The sequence below is a fragment of the Artemia sp. Qi Xiang Cuo genome, chromosome 8, assembly GCF_049724085.1.
Source record: "Artemia sp. Qi Xiang Cuo chromosome 8, ASM4972408v1, whole genome shotgun sequence".
In the NCBI taxonomy this organism is placed as follows: domain Eukaryota; kingdom Metazoa; phylum Arthropoda; class Branchiopoda; order Anostraca; family Artemiidae; genus Artemia; species Artemia sp. Qi Xiang Cuo.
Genome location: NC_142801.1, coordinates 41,086,769 through 41,092,768, shown reverse-complemented (window position 1 = coordinate 41,092,768; position 6,000 = coordinate 41,086,769).

Genomic DNA, 6,000 nt, shown 5'->3' with positions numbered 1-6,000 from the left:
TTATTCTTCTCAAAAGTAAATTTTTAAATTTATTCTTCTGCAAGTAAAAAGGTTCTTCTCAAAAAGTAAATTTTAAAGGTATTTGAAAATTGGTGGAAAAGTTTATTATTAAGAGAAATTATCTTGTGCTGTGTTCAGACGCATGACACTTTCAAAAAAGACCTTTGACGATTTTATTAATATTCTCATCAGGAAACTTTGTCAAAATAACCTAGTTCTGATCTGATCTATTTCTATTTGGTCTAATAAAAAGTCTTATAGGGTTTCTTGAAAATTTTGAAGTTGAAAATAGCATTAAATTGCGTTTGCCAAATCACAATTCGCAAGGATTGGCATAGTTTAGAATTCAGAAGCATTTTTTAAATTCCACCATTTTAATTTTCCTATCCAATAGCGGTCGAGTTGACATTTCGTGTTACTCTTTTTAAGTTTTAGGTTAATGTTATCGCACAAAGCCATTTGTAATTTAGCTCATGCTAAATGTTTTCAAATATACCTTTCCGAAAATTGACGATTCCACCATAGTGTTAACAAGAAGAAATACTGGGAAAATTTCAACTGATATCAGATTTCGATTAGATCGAATGCTACTGAAAGAATCTAGACATGTTTTCGAAAACAGTCGTCATATTATTGCCTTAGTTCCAACAAAATGCGATTTGTGGAAAAACACAATTCAAACAACGCATTGAATTTGATGAAAAACCAAACAAGAATTCTTTGAAAATCGTAAACATGAAGCAAGTATAAGTAAATCGTAACTACCTTTGTAATTATCATAGGCAGCGTAATAGTTTTTTTTTTGAGGGCACTTCGTCTCGAAGGAGTTGTCGTAAAAATTTCGAAAGTTACTCATTTGATTAAAAATTGGAAGGGCTAGTGCTCTTTTCAATAGTAAAAAGTGATTGGAGGGCAACTAGCCTCCCTCTCAGGCCCACGATTCCCCTAAACACATCCAATAAAAATTTTGAAATAGCCATTTTGTTCAACTTAGTTGAAAGTTCTGGAAATTAGATATTTGAGGATGACAACCCCCCCCCCCCCGCTAGAGCCCTCAGGGCAAGGGTTGTAAGTTATGCCCTGGGGGCATATAAGGTTTATATAGAAAGGATGATAGTATAAAATTCGGAGGATGCTCATTGGATTGGTAATCAGAAGTTCTATTGCCCTTTATAAAATTCAGAGTGATCGGAGGGTGGAATTACCCCCCTTCCACAGCTCGTATTTTCCCGAAATGTATCTGATGGAAATATTGAGATGGTCATTTGTTGTCGTAAAACTTCAAAAAAGGCTTCGACTGGAAATTGAAGGTGGTAGTCCCACTTTTAATACTCGAAAATGATCGGAGGGCAACTAACCCCCCTCCCACACCCACCAATTCCCCAAACACATCCAAACGAAATTTTGAGATAGCAATTTTGCTCAGCGTAGTTAAAAGGTCCGGAAATTACGTCTTTGAGAATGTCAATCCCCCTCCCCCCACAACCCTTAGGTCAAGTATTGTAAGTTATGCCCTAGGGGCATATAAACTTTTTATAGAAAGGGTGGTCGTATAAACTTCGGAGGGGGCTCATTGGATTGGTAATCAGAAGTTCCAGTATGTTTTATAAGATTCAGAGTCATATCACACCTCGTATTTTCCCAAAATGCATCGGATAGAAATTTTGAGATGGCCATCTGTTGTCGTAGAAACTGCGAAGAATGGTTAGTCAATTGGAAATTCAAGGGGCTTGTGCCCCTTTTTAATAGTCAAAAATGATTGGAGGGCAACTAATCCCCCTCCCACGCCCAGTGGCGGATCCAGGGGGGCAAAAGGGGGCGCGCGTTCCCCTAACGTCGTCTAAAGTAGTGTAATTTACTTAACTAACGCAAGTTTGCGTTAAATAAACTGGCTTCTAACGTAAGTTTATCGGATCAACCAATTTTGCACACCACCCCACCCCCTCTAAAAAAATCCTGGATCCGCCCCTGTCCACAACCAGCATTTCCCCAAACACATCCAATCAAAATTTTTTATATAGCCATTTTGTTCAGCGTAGTTAATAAGGTCCAGAAATTATGTCTTTGAGGATGAAAACCTCCGCCCCCCCCCCCCATAGCTCAGGGCAACGGTTGTAAGTTATGCCATGGGGGCATATAAGGTTTTTATAGTAAGGATGATCATATAAACTTCTGAAGGGGCTCCTTGAATTGGTAATCAGAAGTTCTAGTACTCTTTTTAAGATTCAAAGTGATCGGAGGGCAGATACCTCCACCCCCCTGTCCTCGTATTTTCCCGAAATGCATCTGATAGATATTTTGAGATAGCCATTTGTTGTCGTAAAAACTTCAGAAAAGGCTCATTCGATTGGAAATTGAAAGGACCTTTTTAAATAGTCAAAAGTGATTCGAGGGCAACAAGCCCCCCACCCAAGCCCATCAATTCCCAAAACACGTTAAATCTAAATTTTGAGATAGCTATTTTGTTCAGCGTAACTGAAAGGTCTAGAAATTATGTCTTTGAGGATGACAACCCCCCCCCCTCCTTCACGCACACAGCCCTCAGCGCAAGGGTTTTAAGTTATGCCCCGAGGGGTATATGGTTTTAACGTAGAGGGTGGTTGTATAAACTGAGGAGCGGGCTCATTGGATTGAAAATCAGATGTTCAGATTTCCTTTTTAAGAGTCAAAGCGAACGAGGACAGCAGCCAACCCCCTACTTCATATTTTCCACAAATGATCCGATAAAAATGTCAAGATAGCCATTTGTTCAAAAAGAGTCCAAAGATCATAGAATAAGAGCTTTGGGGAGGACAGAATCCCCCAGAGTCTAGGGGCAAGGGTTGTAAGTTATGCCCCAGGGGCATATAAGGTTTTTTATGGAAGGGTGGTCGTGTGAACTTTAGAAGAGGCTCATTTGATTTGAAATGTATAGTTCTAGTTCCCTTTTAAGAGTAAAAAATGATGGAGAGCAGATAGCCCCCTTCCTGACATCCTCTTTTCCAGAAACCCATTCAATTGAAATTGTGAGATACCCATTTTGTTACCAATAGTCAAAAAATTATACAACAATCTCTTTAGGGCGGACACAGTCCCCCAGGTCCCACGGGCAAGTGTTATAAGTTATGCCCGTGGCATATAATATTTTTATGGAACGGGTAGTCTTATAAACTTTAGATCGGATAGAGCTCATTTCATTGTAATTCGGAAGTTTTAGTGCCCTTTTTAAGAGTCAAAAGTGACTGGTGGGCAATCAGCCCCCCCCCCCCCAAGCCTATCATTCACCAAAACATATCCGATTGAAATTTTAAGACAGCTATTTTGTTCAGCATTGTTGAAAGTTCCAGTAATTATGACTATAGGGATGTCAACCTCCCCACAGGCCTCAAGACAAGAGCTGTAAGTTAGACAATTCGTTCATTCTTTACACAGAGAATATGTTATTGAGAAAGGCATGCATGTTTGAACTTTAATTTCCAAGAAGACGAAGGGTATTCACGTGAGCCTTTCAGAGAATGTTGAGGGTAGTGTTGAACTAAATCGAAACATGCTATGTGTATACGGATTGTCAAAAGGGTGCAGCACAAGAATAACTGAGTATATTAATTTGGAAAATTCAGGAAATGATAAGGCAGATGATCAAAAAGACAATATTTGCATGCTACAAATACTACCACCATACTACTCTATTTACTGTATTAAGGGGAAATTTGAACTGAATCAAAAGAAACTATGTGCATACACATTGTCGAAATAACGTATCTCAAGAATTGATTTGGGTATTAAGTTAGAACTTTCAAAGAATAATTAAAGGGGAGGATCATGTCACTGAAAGGATATATGTGCACACTTCAGCTAAAACTACTATTACTGCTACATTTACTACTACTACTACTACTACTACTTCTATTGCTAATGTTAATAAGGCTAACAGAATTGAGATGAAAGTTTCGAGGAGTGTATAAACGTACTGGTTATCAAAAAGACATATCCGCAATGCTACAGCAGAGACAACATGTATTAAGTTGAAACTTCCAGGACTTGATAAGAGGAATGTTCTAGTGACCAAGAGGCGATAGGTTAATACTACTGCTGCTAGTAGTACTACCGCTATTCAATACTATTACTAGTAATATCAATACTACTACTGTGACTACTGTTTCAACTATGCCTAAGGGTATGAAGGTGAAATTCTCAAGAAATTTTGAGCGGGGAAGATGAACTGAATCAGAACACGCCCTCTGTATGCAGGTTGTCAAAAGGGTGTAACAGCAATATCTTAAGAACAGTTTGGTGTGTGAAATTGAAACTAACAGGGCTTATTGTGAGGGATGATGAACTAACCAAAAGAAAACATTTGCGTCCTAATGCTACTACCTCTACTCATACTACTGTTACTATTGTTACTACTGCTGCAACTAAAGCTTAGGCTACCACAATTGATTTTACTGCTACTACTACTCTACTGTTATTAAAACTAAGGATTTAAGGTGAAAAATTAGGGATATATAGAAACTGTATGGAACTAATTTGAAACACATTATATATATGCCCACACAGGTTGAAAAGCGGACGCATTAGAAATATGTCAGGACCGTTTGATGGTATGTATTAAGCTAAAACTTTCAGCGTGTGTTGAAGGTTATGCTGAAGAAACCACAGGTGCTATGTCCATACTGCTACTGTTGCTGCTACAACTATTGCTACTGTTTAAGCAAAGGCTATTAAAGTGAAGCTTTTACCTTAATAGCTATTTAAAAGACTATTTAGGCAGATGTTGAACTAAATCAAAACAACTATGAGCATTTGGAGTCTCAAAAGGTTGACAAAACCATATATGATCAATTTAAATTATCATCAATTTAAATTATCATCATTAAATATATCATCAATTTAAACCTTTGAGTGTAAGTAGTGGGAGATTTTGAACTAGCCAGAAGGTACTATATGTATAATTTTAATACTACCACTACCGTTACTGTAACTAATGACGCTAAAGGTATTAAGATGGAACTATTAGGGAACATTTTGGAGTTTCAACTAAACGAAAAAATTATAGGCATGTAGGTTTTCAAAAGAACATATAAGCAATACTACAGGCAGCACAACTCTATAACAGCTAGAAATATCTTTGAAACTTATGGTGCCCTTTTTAAAAGTAAAAAGAGATTCTAGGGCAAGCAGCCCTTCTCTCAAGCCCACATTTTCCAAACCCATCCAGTCAAAATTTTGAGATAAGCATCTTGTTCAACAGAGTAAAACTTTCCAGCAATCATGTCCCTAGCGATTTTAGGCATGTCAACCCCCCACAATTATGCAATTGACCCATTATGCTTTAAAACAAAATGTTGCTTTAAAAAAATCAAAAGGCATTGTGTTTATAGTTGTCAATAAGAAGACACCTCGGCAATATGTCGAGAACAACTAGGGGTATTAAGTTGAAACTTTTGGGAATAACCCTATTGCTACTTCTGCTCTTACAATTTATACAAGTAAAAAGAGTGTTAGCGTATCCAGGTTGTCAAAGAGAATAGATAGAATCTTTGGGGATGATATTAAGTTTTATTTTTCAGGTCAAATTCAGAAGCTATAAAACTAAATTAGAAATACTGTTTGTGTCAGGATTAAAAATCGTTGAAAAACTTTCTCCAAAATACAAATAGCAACCCGTACTATGGATTCTTATAGAAACAAACTGAAAAGATGTAAAATATTATTTTTTATGAAAAATACTATGTCAATAAAAAACGAACAGTAATTAATTTAAAAATTTTTTTCCACAAAACAAGTTATTCAAAGAAACATAAAGAGCTCCATTAAGCCAAGAATGAACAGAAATAAAATCAAATAATCTTCCAAGCGTAAAACTACCACAAATCACTATCAATAAATAAATGAAACTCAAAACAAACAGAAATTACAATAGAATGGTGAGTCAAACTCAAATCGAGTAAAAACTAGCGTGAATAGGGCTGATAAACCCCATGCCTTCTCAAGACCAAAACGTAATTTGCGCTTTAC